This window comes from Leuciscus leuciscus (genome assembly GCF_965113295.1).
Source record: "Leuciscus leuciscus genome assembly, chromosome: 3".
NCBI classification, from domain to species: domain Eukaryota; kingdom Metazoa; phylum Chordata; class Actinopteri; order Cypriniformes; family Leuciscidae; genus Leuciscus; species Leuciscus leuciscus.
In genome coordinates this window covers 2,793,018-2,807,841 of record NC_138727.1, presented here as the reverse complement: position 1 = coordinate 2,807,841, position 14,824 = coordinate 2,793,018, and the positions used below count along the sequence as shown (strand labels likewise).

Below are 14,824 nucleotides of genomic sequence, written 5' to 3'. Positions count from 1 at the left end.
TATAGTAAAATAGAAAACCATTATTTTAAATTTTTATAATATTTCACTATATTATTTTTCTGTATTTTTGATCAAATAAATCCAGGCTTGATGAGCATAAGAGACTTCTTTCAAAAACATAAAAAATAGTTATGTGTCCAAACTTATGTACTGTGTAAGTAAAAATATACTGCTTTTAAAATTAAATGTTGTATAAATAAAAAGGTTAGGAATCATATTTGTTTCAAGTGTTTTTTTATTGGGGGTGGGGGGCCTCCAACATGAATTTTGCCTAGGGCCTCCTAATGTCTAGAACCGGCCCTGCCGGTAGCCCCTTAAATAAAAAACGAACAGTCCCTTAAACAGCGAGTATGTGACATATTTAAAGCGACACTATGTAACTTTTCAACCTTCATAATATATTTCCAAGATCCTTGTGATGGTACATCGACTTACAATAGGTTGAATGACACGTCTGCCATAGCCTGACAGGGTCTGTATCGCTTTTACTGGCACTATGTAACTTCGGGGTTCGGGTAGTAACAAGAGCACAAAAAGAACTACAAAATTCGACTGCTTTACGGCATACGTCACTTCCCCCACCACTTCGTCAAATTTGGACGTGAGAGGCCAACCAGCGTTTGTTTTCGGCTTTCGTGCGTATGTTTTTGTCATGGGGGTTGATTACACCTGGCCACTTTATGCGTTTTCTCAGATCGGATAGCTATCCGATCGTGAAAAGTCCAGGTTTAAATGCCCTCCGAAACGCATTCGAGACGGATTTGAATCCGATCCCTCAAACCACTTCAGGAGGAGATCTGAGACGCATTCCAGACGAAACTGGACAAGTGTAAATGCATATGGTTGTTGAAACCACATATGTAAATTGTACTCCTCCCAAAAATGCTAAAAAACAAACAAACAAAAAAACGTGTGAGAGCGCGTTGTATAGGCTATTATGTTATATCCAGATATGACGACGCGCTGGAACACGCATCACCGCAGATGAGCAACTGCATCAAGCCAACGTGCAAACTATCGCAAATCAAAGTGAAAGTAAGTCACAGACGCTTATCACACAATCTTCATCATTAAAAGTAAAGAAACGAAATGATCTTACCAGGGCTGTTACTGCTCTCTCTTATTGCGGTCTTTGATTTTGAAATTTTAGCTGATGATCTATAAAATGCAGCTCATATCTCGGTGACGTGCACTCCATTAAATCTGCATATAGCGCGAGAATTGAAGATCGAATTTAAATCCGTTTCGCAAAATACATTTATGTGACCAGGTGTAAATGGAATCGTTTTGATAAATCAGATAGCTATGCCTCACGAATTAGTTTGCCAGCTGAACTCAGACGTTGATTCCTGCGATTATCATGAGAACAGCTTTCAATATCTCACATAATTATCATAAATAAGCCTAACGTAGAGGTTGTAAATAGTGTAAACGAGCACAATTTGCAAACTATTATGATCAATTGCAATAATCATGTCTAATCACATCATAACGGCCAATGTTATGAAATAATGAGACGTACATTTAACTTAATTGATGTTATCTGGCATTTTGTAATGTTTACATTCCAATAAAAACAACACAAATTAAATGATACAGTAGGCCTAGACTATAGACTATTTACTTGTGATTTAGCTGCAATCATGTAAAAACGTTATAATATAATTTACGACAGTGCAAGTATTCCACAGCGACTCTAGGGGTCGCTGTTTGACAAAAACACAATTTCTACTTAGTGTGGCTTTAATGTAAAATAAAAAGAACAATTAATACAAAGCCTGAACAAATGAAACGTGTCTCTGTACGAAAACAAATAGGATATTTAAAAAAAATATTTATAAAATAGATTTAAAACGTATTGAAACGGCTCATAATACAAATAAAAACATGCAAACAACAAAAAAAAATTATCTTAACACACAAAACTGTTGACTGTTAACATGCCATTTCTGCAGAAAGACCTGGCGCCTATTTATTTTTATGATGTTGTTGCTTTGTTGTCATGTATTGTATGTTAACTTCTTTGCTACTGCAGCAAAACTAATCGCCCCCTGGGGACAAATAAAGGTTTTGAACTAGACCTTGAACTTGAACTTTATTTAAAAGTATTGTTGTTAAATATTGTAGACATCCGATCAAAATCCATGTGAAAACAGCTCAGCCTATATTTAACAGAAAAAAAATGAAGCCCCGCCCATCACTTCTGGTTCTGAAACTGCGATTCTGCTGATGATACTATTGGATTTCCTAAATACTTTTATAACCGCCAACTCTCTGATCGCAAAGCAGGAAATTCGTTCTGTTTCTTCCAGTTGATTGTGAAAAAGTTTCTGCAACATTTGCATTGTTCAGAAGAGCAATGAGCTGCCAATACTATCTCTTGTTTTTATTCCTCTGTGGCTTCGCTGCACTCTCTGGTAGGTTCTGACTTCATTTTGTATAGAAATATGTTTATAGACTGAAGTGGAGAAACAGTTTGTCTTATTATTTTGTAAATATATTTTATAGTTGAGATCAAAAGTTGCGATCAATGGATATTAAGAATAGTAATCCATATTAACATTTGTTTTCATGCATACTATAATAACTCTAAAATTCATCTAACATCTAAATTGCCAGAAAAAAATAGTTAAGGCCATTTTTTAGTGTCAGATCAAGAAAAATATGTCCATAAGGCAACAAATGCACTTCTACTGCAGTTTTTGGACACTTTTAAATGCAAATCTATGACGTTTACATGCAAACTGCTGCAATAAGTGTTTGTTCATGTCTGTAATAAAAAACACTCACAGAAAGTCGAACATTTAGATATGTAGTCAAATTATAGAGTTACAATAAAGGTTATTTATTGGACTTTATGTTTCTATGAAGAAGATTTAAACAACAATGGAATCTTGGAAACGATGGGAAGTGGAAAAGGGTTCTTTAGATGATTAAAATGTTCTTTGAAATAAGAAAGAAATGATTCTTTTTAGAGAATTTCTATCGCTGCTGAAGCTCCCTTTACTTTCATAGTTCAGCACAAAGTCTGTATTTCAGGAACTATTTTGAGTCTTGTTTTATCAAGCACTGATTTGTTGGTTTCAAACATCTAGTTCAAAAGTCTTAAATTATAATAATTTGTGAAGTTTCAGTATCATATTATTTTTTGTCATTATATAACAAAGGCAGATTTTAACTCAGAACGGTTTCTTTATAGTTATATAAATGTCAGGTCAGGGCATATGTGTTGTACATTTACACAACTTTAAGTTCTGTTGGCCATAACAATGCTTTGGTATTTTTAAGTTGCCTTTTACCTTTCTGCTGTTTTTATAATAATTTTACTGTTTAAGTTCTGATTTATTAGGCACTTACGCAAATCCCCGTTTGTGACAACTTACCCCGTACAGTGTGATGAAAGAATATAATATTGAACTGTGTTGTCTAAAGTTAGTGTCTGAACCGAAATTTACTTTTAAAAAGAAACTCACCCTGAGAATTATTCATTCTCTGTTTTTATGCTTTTTCCTCATAGTGAACCAAACATGAGCAGTTGAACCCTGTTGAGTTTTATTAAATATTAATATGATTGTATTCATTATAGTCTCAACAGAGACATGTGGAAAAGATCTACTAGTGGGAACGTCCTGCATCATTAAGCTGACAACAAGATACAATGAGAAACCTCCTGAGTTTAGATGGGTCCATGACACACGAGGCATCATTCTTCGCTGGAAAGGTGGGAATATCAAAGAAATATCTGAAGGTGTATCTATGGAAGAAGATGGATCATTGAGATTTTCAAGTGTTAGTCTGAAGGACACAGGCAGATATTCATTCAACGCATATAATGATGGTGGTTCAGAGATTGGTAGAGGAGAAGTGGAAATTAAAGTATATGGTAAGATGACAAATATTTCTACCCTTCCAACACAATAATAATAACAAAATCCGACTGTATATTTCTATAGTAGTTACAGTATTAGGAAATAACCACCATGTTTCTGTTACAGAAAAGGCCCCTAAACCTGCTGTGAAGATCAGCTGCAAATATGGGAATGCGACTCTCACCTGCGACATCGGAAAAAGAGAAGATCTGACTCTATCCTGGTATAAAGAAGACAAAATGATCCAGAATGAAAATAAACCTCAGGTGTTCTTGTCATCTACTGAAGTCCAGGAGAATAAACCGTACTCATGCGAGGCACACAATCCTGTCAGCAAACACAAAAGTGAGAGTGTTACAGTGTCATGTAAGTATTTCTCATTACACATGCTTTTTATTCTTAGTTGAATGGTTAAAAATGCTCTTTTGTTGCATGTAAGGAAACATATCTAAACAGTGCCGGCCCAAGCCTTTTGGGGGCCCTAAGCAGAATTTGATTTGGGGGCCCCCTCCCACCACGCAGAGTCACCTGTGCTTGACGATTATTGACACAATGTCACGCTATAATGTTACATTATAAATTAATACAATGAGGTTATTAATACAAAATAAATACTTAATAAAAAAATAGATACTTAAAAAAGTTTAAACTTTTTCTGTACTCTTTTACTAACTCTTGGAAACTTCTAAAAACAAACTGTCACAAAACATATTAAAAAAAATATTTGCAAAATATCCTCCAACGTTTTGCAACACTTTGCAGTTTGAATGATGTCTTGTATGAACATGACGGAGTATGTTTTTATGTTTCTACTGTTCGATCGCGCCCGCGACTCACACACACACACACACACACACACACACACACACACACACACAACATATTCCAGCTTTGTAATCTTCCACTGTGATGTTTCCAAGCACATTTTTGCGCGTGTGAAGAGGATGATTTTTTCCGTCGATATTGGAACGTGAGTGAAATACAAAGCCTATGATAAAGAATAGTTTACCATCCAAATCCATCGCGAATGTTGAAACATTTTGATTCTGAGAGATCCGTGAGGCCAACGCCGCTTACTTTCACTTTCGCTTTAAATTATTTCGTTTTGGCTTGTTTATAGTTATTTTTTTATTCTTGTTCTGTTCTGAATATCATTACATTTAAAGGATAAATCATTGATCAAATCAAATTTTTGTGACATGGCTTAACATTACCGTGACTTTGCGCACAAATTGTCTATGCACGCGAGGTTATGCGCATGACTCAAACACTGGCAGACACAGCAGCAGTTGTAGGCAGGTATATTGATCATGAAATCAGAATTTTCTTGTCTTGAATTATTAATCCTTTCATTCATTTATGTCACTTGTTTAAGTTAATTAATATGTAAAAAAAAAAAAAAAAAAAAAAAAAAAAAAACTCGATTGGGGGCCCCCTTGTGGCGAGGGGGCCCCAAGCAGCCGCTTAGTTCGCTTATGCCTCGGGCCGGCCCTGTATCTAAATCTAGACCTTAAACAGACCTGAACTTAAACACTGATGTAAAGCATTAAGATGTGCAGCTCTGGCTCTTTTCACGATTTCACTTTAGTCTCATAAAGTATATGAACTGGTTTTTGGGCCGTTTCCTGTTTTTGCTGCTGACATACAATCATGAATCTATGACAGTAAAACAACAGTATTTTTCAAGTGCTTAAAATGTTTGTAACTTGCTGATATAACTTAAATATCCAAGTTGTCACTTAATACAGTTTCAAATTTAAAGCTGAATATAACTATAATATAACATAATTAAAATGATGGCAGCACAAACACTTACTTTTAAAATTGAAACAATTATTAATTTTATTTCCTTTACAGTCTTCTTTATGAACACTTTTGGTACCAATATGTAACTATGAGGTAGTATTATGTAGACAGCTTTTGTATCTTTTTCTGAGAGTGTATATAGTATAATTACAGCATTGCACTCTTAAAAATAAAGGTTCTTAATTGGCAATGATGGTTCTGTGAAGAACACTTAAACATCCATGGATTCTTTCCATTTCAAAGTTCTTTGTAGTGAAAAAGGTTATTTGTATTATTTAAATGTCCTTCAAAAAAAGAAACATTAAGAACTGTCATGTGCTATGTGGAGGTTTTTGCGACTTTTGTGTTACTTCCTGTCTTGAGTGCCAAGTTGTAGTTCATTGTAGTTTTTCATGTTGACGAGTCTCTCCGTTTGTTTCCTGACATTTATATGTGCCTGATTTCAACGCCAGGGAAATACATAAAGCAAATTTGCCTGTGAATGCTTTATATAGGCCTAGGCTAATATAACATAGTTAGATCTAAATTCGGGTGATCACTCATATCAATGTTATATATATCACATAGACAGTAAAAGAAATGGACACAGCGACCCCATTAGATTCAACGGAGAAAAGTGAAGTCAATTAGAAGCACTAACTTCCTGATGGTCGAGCGTACTGCGCAGACTCAAACTGAGCTTGATGACGTAGATGTGACGTGAGCAACCCGTCTGTCTTCTAGTAGCTGTGTCAAGAGAAATCTGAATCATTCCCTTCCGAAACGTGCAGAGACGGAGAGTGTGAGTAGGAGGTGTCCATGAGCGAGGAGCAGGAGAAACTTTTGCTAAGTATTCTGATTAATTACTTTGTCATTTTGCCTCCACGTCCCCCCGATTGCCCGCGAGCTTCTCCTCCTGTCCATACGGTAATCTCTCTACTGTGCGACAGAGAGTCGCGTGGTTATGACGCAATCGTTAGCCTATTTTTACAAAAACTACTTCTACGGGGCCATAACGTAAGATACAAGGTAATGGAGCCTTTTATACATTTTCATGTTTCTTTAGAAAGAAATAATGGACAAATGGAGTCTTTAAACGCCTCAGATGTAAAGTTATTTGCTGTCAAAGTGACGCCAAAATGAATGGGAGTCAGTGGAATGCTAACAGCAGGTGAGGGTCCGCTAATCAATGGCGGCGCCCGGGGAAGCTTCAGTTTCTGACTGATGGATTACCCCCTTGATATATCATCATATCGTCCTAAAACTTGTAGGTCTATAGTTTTTTTTGTCAGTGTTTATTTAAAAACAACCGATTATGCTAATAAGCCGACAACGCACATGGTCATGTAAACGCGGAAACCCGTTTTATTTTATGGGAGTAAGGTAATAAACGGCTTAAGCATAAACCGGTCGACAAAGGTAGGCTTTTGCGTCTTACTCCGAAATTGCGCGATATGTGTAAACGCATTAACCTGCTTTCTGTCGGCTTATTGAATTGCGCATATGACAGGAATGCATCCAGTTAGTGCAGATTTAAACACATGACAGAGCGAGCATTTTGCAGGAAAGGTAAAAGAAAATATATCACAAACGCAGACTCTTTCATGACCCAGAAAATGATAAAATGTCCTCTCATCTCGTGCAGCAGCAAGTGGTTCAGTCAAAATCTGTAACTGCACTCCGGTCGACGGTGGCGTCACGTTTTAAAAATTATACAATCGAAACATTTTATAAGCCTATACAGTACATAGCCTATGTAATACTTTATAGGCCTACTACACAGCTGTCATATGGAACAGAAGATTGCAAACACAGGTCTGAATGGAGTTTATTGAATGACTCAAAGGAAATAAGCAGGTGAGTCTCTGGATTGCAGATCGTGATGGTGATACTGGCCTATGATTGATGAGTCTTATCTTTTGCAGGTGGTGTTGTATTGAGGTGGCGAGATGACTGGAGACTGGCAGACGATGAAACACAGAAGACTGAAGAAGACGAGACAGTTCGACGCGAAGGTAGGTAGTCAGTACGAGACCTAGATCATCTTCTTCTTTTGTTTTTATTGGCGGTTGGCAAACAGCTTTCGGGTGTATATATGGGTGTTTTTGCTTAACCTCACATTTAAAAAATCAGTGCTACAATGCCAGTGGTAGAAATCAGATTGTAATACCATGGTGCTTTGATTAATACCATGTTATTTACATGGTTCTCCAAGATACTTTCAAGAATACCACAGTACTACCATGGTACAAGTCCAAAAAACACTGTATTATAGTACTTTCTTTGTAACTTATGGTTTTTAGTAACTGGATTTTACCCACTAATACCATCATTGTACCATGGTACTTTCACAGTACTTTTTTGCAATGCTAGTGTAGTTGTGTTTGATGACATTGTGCGTTTATATTTGTTTAAGCAATTTAATCACTGAGTCTGATTATTTGTTTATGCTTAGGTGGCGCTGAGATGTTCCTTCTGTTCAGAAATTGATTGTACATTCAACACGTGTTTGCCCACGTCATACTTAAAAAAAATATTTGAATGTGATTGCATTAGAATTGGATAATAAAATATCAAAGCAATTTTATCTTGTAGATGACCACATCATCTGCCGTAATCATTTTACATGCATTATGGTCGTGGTTGATATAGTCTTGTTCTTGCTGGACTCAGACACACACTTGGGTCAGACACTGATATCAAACATTTGCAATGAACGTAAACAAGATGGCAGCAGTAAATCTTGCTTAGTGAAAGACCAACACATTACTGCTGTTTGTTTGTGGTTTCTGGTTTCAAACTTCCTGTTATTCTCTGTTCTTACACTGTTTTTAAACTGTTCTTACACTGTATATATTACAATTTATTTTTAAAAATGTAATTCTGATCATTTAAATGTGTGGGTTGAATTTGTTTTATAAGCTTAATATAATTTTTTTTTGCATTAGGTTTAAACAGGGAGTTTGTCATTTGGATTTCCATTGTTGTGATCTGCTTGGTTTTTATCCTCCTTTTCCTGTTCATACCACCTTTCTATGGTAAGAATATTGTGTTTAATCTTTTAAAACATTTCAAACATATACAGTATCTGTGCTTATCATTTGCTTTAAACTCAAAACAAACATTCGAACCACTGGGTAATTTGCCATTTGCAACCTGTTTTACTTCCATAATATGACATTGTTCTGTGCAAAACCAGATATTCAGACAGAAAACAAATAATTTTACTTATTGATTTTATTGTTTATTGTTTAACAAAGAAAAATCTAGAATGGAGCCAATTTTGCTACAGGTTAACATTAAAAAAAGGAAGATGAAAGATTGTGAAGAGAAACATTTTTAGAACAGCATGCACTCATTAATTGTTCACTTGGAATGTGTATTAATAGAGTAAATAGGCTTGATTATAATAATAATAATAATTTGTTACATTTATATAGCGCTTTTTCTGAGACCTCAAAGCGCTTTACATAGAAGGGGGGAATTTCCTCAACCACCACCAATGTGCAGCATCCACTTGGATGATGCGACGGCAGCCATATTGCGCCTGAACGCTCACCACACACCAGCTTACTGGTGGAGAGGAGACAGTGATGAAGCCAATCAGTATATGGGGATGATTAGGAGGCCATGATCGACAGGGGCCAAGGGGCAAATTTGGCCAGGATGCCGGGGTTACACCCCTACTCTTTTTCGAAGGACATCCTGGGATTTTTAATGACCACAGAGAGTCAGGACCTCGGTTTAACATCTCATCCGAAGGACGGTGCTCTTTTGGCAGTATAGTGTCCCCATCACTACACTGGGGTGTTAGGACCCACACAGACCACAGGGTGAGCGCCCCCTGCTGGCCTCACTAACACCTCTTCCAGCAGCAACCTGGTTTTCTCAGGAGGTCTCCCATCCAGGTACTAACCAGGCTCAGCCCTGCTTAGCTTCAGTAGGCAACAGGTCTTGGGCTACAGGGTGACATGGCTGCTATGGTTTCATATTGACTGTATTTGACTGATTGTGTCCCTGTTGTTCTTTAAGGCTCTTGTGCTGCTCGCTGTGGGAGACAAAAGACTTCCAAAGTAAGTTTATTTCTTGATTCCTTGTGGAAAATCATTAATATGTGCAATATTACAAATCAAATGGATCTGATCAACCTGAACTGTTTTAAAATATACATAAAAAATGAGCATTTTTCCCCTCAGAAATGACATGCATGAGTGAATGACTGATGCTCATCATGAACCTCCAGACTCTTCAAATGCAAAGCCACATGTGGATCTTCTCGACACGTTCACCTGGTCATCGACTCTGAATCCCAGCTTTACTAAAGCCTCTGCTCTTAACCGTCTGTGCTTCATAACTTCATAACTTTGACTGTTGCTCTTTGACCTTTCTGTCTGCTAGGCCGCACTGACACTGTTGGACATTCATCCTCAGGTTATGAATATATTAATCTGCTGTAACATATGCAAATACATTGTTTTCAAAGTGACAAGATGAGAATCTCTTTACAAAACCTTCTGCTTAGTTTTTATCTTTCGGCTCGGAGAATAGAGGAGGCATTTTGCAAAATTTAGATTCCAAGGCAATGAGTTTGAATGTTTTTGTACATTACATCTATGAATGCGCTGTATGAACATGAATCGCAGTGTTTGTATGTGTTTCTCCTGGTTTAATAGTCCATTTTCCCATCATGAGGACATGCTTTCCACTAACAGGACCTCATGACTGCCATCTTATTCACTCTGTGGATTTTTTACCTGTTGTGATTGGCTGGTGACGGGAGAGAAGTAGTAGGCTATAAAGCTTCAACGGTCACGTGCCGTCTGGAGAGAATGTCTCCTGCCTTTAGATCTGTTTGTGGATTGAGTTTTAATGTGTGACTGTTTTGATTTTCTGTGTGCTAAAGTTTCATTTTAAGATATTATAGTCTCTAAGCAATTATCTTTCTTTATATAATGAGGTGGATAGCAGTTTTGTGACATTTTTCTCCTGGTTTTGGACTAATAAAGGATATTTCATGTAATTTTTTTTTTTTTTTTTTTTGGTTTAGCCAACATATAAGAACTTAATGAAAGATAAATGGGTAACACTTTGTAATAACGTTCAGTTGTAAGTCATTAAGTGGTTAATTTACTAAACATTCATAAATGATTAGCAAGTGATATACTAACATTTTATGTTTGTAAGCATGTATGTATGTAGCAATTAGAGTGTGCAGAAAGTGTTGTAAATGGCTTGTGTACACGTACAGATCATTTGTAACAGGTCAGTAACAGTGTTCAACACAATGTTGTGTAAACGCATGAATAAATCATTTACAACACTTTCTGCATCCCCTAATCTAAAATGTAAACTAGTCATCACTTGTAAATGTGTTACACATCATTCGTAGATTACCACTTCAAGAATCAAAAAGGCATAAGATCAACTAATCTCATCTATGAATGATGTGTAACACATTTACAAGTGATGACTAGTTTACACTTTAGATTAGGGGATGCAGAAAGTGTTGTAAATGATTTATTCATGCGTTTACACAACATTGTGTTGAACACTGTTACTGTCAAATGATCTGTACGAGTATACAAGGCATTTACAACACTTTCTGCACCCTCTAATTGCTACATACATACATAAAAAAAAAAGAAAGAATTAAACATTTATGAAACGCATATTCATGTTTTGTAAATGATTAGTTCATCATTAGCTAACCACTTATAAATGACTTACAACTGAATGTTATTATAAAGTGTTACCAGATAAATGTTTATTTCCCATTCCTGAAGTGTTGTCATTGTAATGCTGCAGCTGGAGACTGTCCTCCTTTTCTTCCTCCAAACCTAATTTACCTTTATTGTAATAAATAATAGTCTATATTTATATTAATCTCTCCTTCACTTGCAGTTATAGCGGTCCTTATGGCTGCAATGTATTCATTTCAACGATCAATGCAAATTGATCAAAAATCTGACAGCTTGTGTGTTTAGATGGACATGTGGACATCTTATGGAATAATTTGGATATTTAAATTAGAGAGAAATGGTTCAATGAAACCATAATATTTGTTGCTGATCTATTTGACCCTATAATTGGGATGTTTTGTCATATGAAAGTTTGATGAATATATCCTGTCCTGTTTAAATAATTGAATTCTGTGATAAATTCTATTCCAAGCTGTATAATGTTTTTGATGAAAGCCTCCCTTACCCCCGAGTCATATCTAAACGACTTTCTCAGTTTATATTTGACACGTTTCGCTTTTAAAGAATGTAATATTAATCAACTTTCTCAGTCTCGAAACTCAATTACTATGGTATATGACATTCAGTGGAGGAAAACTTGGTTATTACCATACAAATATTGCATACCCAATAAAATTAGAAAAATGCATGTTGAAATTCTGCATTAAATCTACCCTTGCAACGCACTTTTATCCAAATACTGTGATGTAACTGGTAAAGTGAAGACATTTGTCATTTATTTTCTTCTTGTTGTGTTTCATCACTTTTCTGGAATGATTTGAGTTTCTATTGTATTTCTAAAGCTAATATTAATTGTAGTTTTTTTAACATTAAGGATGTTATTTTTCTATTTATTTTTGAAAACCGAAACAAGTCACTTTAAATCTACTGTTAACTTTCATATTATTTATGCGAAAAATATCAATATAAATACCTTTAAGAGTTTTTATGCGAAGTAGAACATTTAATCAAATCACTAAGTATAATTAATAATAAAAAATTTACTTCTTTTTTGAAGATATATGAAGAGATCTTTCATGTACCGTAAATTTTAGTTTGTTTTCTTGTTTCGTTTTGTTCCTGCTTTTGTCTGATATGGGATTTTTACATTGTGCTAGAATAAATGTAGATATTTGATATACTGTACCGGTCAAAAGTTTGCAAACATTACTATTTTTTATGTTTTTAAAAAAAAAAGAAGCCTCTTCATTTATTTGATCAAAAATACAGTAAAAACTGTGAAATATTATTGCAATTTAAAATAATGGGTTTTCTATTTTAATATACTTTAAAATGTAATTTATATCCTGCATCAAAGCTGTATTTCCAGCATCATTACTCCAGTCTTCAGTGTCACATGATCCTTCAGAAATCATTCTAATATGTTGTGCTGCTTAATTTTTTATTCATTTATATATAACATGATACTTTTTTCAGGATTCTTTTGAATAAAATGAATAAAAAGTTTAAAAAGAACAGCATTTATTTAAAATAGAAATATTTTGTAACAATATACACTACCGTTCAAAAGTTTGGGGTCAGTAATTTTTCTTTCTTTCTTTCTTTCTTTTTTTTTTCTTTTTTTAAAGAAATGTTTCATTTTTTTCAGCAAGGATGTGTTAATTTAATAAACATTGATGGTAAATATTTATATTATTAGAAAAGAGTTATATTTTAAATAATTGCTGATTAGTACCGTTGTTATACAGCCACTAGATGTCAACATTAAACCGCGGAACGTCTGAACGGGCGGGGCGCCCATTACTTTCGGTTTCGTTACGGGCTCTGGTTCTGGTTCTTCCTCACATGCTCGGTCCTTTCTCTCCTGGCGTCTCTCGGGTGTGTCCCTGGCCTGGATACTTTCTGCGTGAAATATAGCAGTAAAGTGCATTAAAGTGTACTTTGTATAAAGATGTTGCTTCGTCGAACCTTGTTGTTCATCATCTGCGGTGTGATCATCGCCTCAGGAGCCGTTTCAGGTAACTTACGCGATGCTACCGTTAGCATTCGAGCTATGATAGCAAACAAAAAACGTTCTTGGCCTCTTCAAACCGTTTAGTTGTAAACTATATTATAACGTTAATATTGTAGGCCAATTTACAAATACCAAATGATTGCGGTGTATTTTAGATAACCAAATTCACGGCGTGGCCTAGTTATTATTGTTTTAGTTATTAGCCACAGGTCAAGGCCTAAGTTACACCCATACAAAAAGCGTGTCGTTAATATTGTTAATAAACGATAATATTTATATTTATATATTGTGTGTTCTCAACATGTATTTCATCTATATTATATATTGCGATACCATACTATGCCCAAACAGTAAGTTTGTCTTGACGTTTAGTGATCACCGGAAACTAGCCGGCGACGGACTTGCTTATTCTAATCTGTGAAAAATGGGTGGAGGCTTTTCTCTTGCAATGGAACTTTGAAATAATTCCAGTTAGATGAAGTAATTTTTACAGACCGGTGCTACTCCCTTGGATACTTATATGTAAACATATTTTTTCTCCAAACAATTGTATCATTTGGAATAGCAGGCATATAACATTTAGACATAACTTTTTGTCTGATAATGGTATTGTTAAAGAGTTATTTCATGAAAATAGTCCCCTGTATACCAACGTAGAATTTGTTCAAATGTATAATATTCCAATAATACTTTAAGAATATTGTATAGTTTTCGATGTCCAATACCATCCGGTTTAAAATGTTTGTTTAAAGGAAATGTGAAAAAGGAGAGTGTGAGTCTTAGACCTGATGTTGCAATTAAAGGATTGAATATTATTATTGTTGTATTATTATTATCACTGATAGTAGTTGGAATAATTACTTTATTAGGAAGTTACTTCTAACAGAATACAGCCCAATATCTTCGAAAACATATTTGCAATCTAAATATAAGTGGAAATATGCATGGTTTCCTAAAAAAATATTGCATGAAAAATAAGGTGGGATAAGTACATTTTTAAATACTAAGTTAATACCCTGTTAAAACACCTTTTCTCAGGTTTTGTACTGATGTAGATGTTAATTGTGATTTCTGTGAGACTGAGAAAGAAAATGTCCTCTTACTTCCTCTGTAAAAGCATAGGCATGAATGTTTATTTTTCAGAAATATATGCACTTTTTTATTTGAATAGACAAAGATTGCCACCAAATAAGGCCTTTATTGTTCATCTTTGTTTGATTATTATGTGGAATATCATATACATAAACAGAAATGGGCTAAAAGGAAAATAAAAATAGATATGAAACATTAAATTGAGTTACTACTTGTGTTGAAAATAGTAAAGCAAAACACACTAGGTCTCAATGCGAAGCTTTTACATTATTTCTGTGTGTGTGTGTGTGTGTGTGTGTGTGTGTGTGTGTGTATATATATGAGACTTGTTTTTTGAATGTTGACTAACATACTCTCTCATATTT

General features: G+C 35.1%; 1 protein-coding gene across 1 annotated transcript in view; it reads left to right on the top strand.

The window, feature by feature from the left end:
* The window catches only part of LOC309494449 (uncharacterized protein), a 114,200-nt gene that overhangs the window by 72,012 nt on the left and 27,364 nt on the right, over window positions 1-14,824 (top strand). The gene's annotated exons all lie outside the window — the stretch shown is intronic.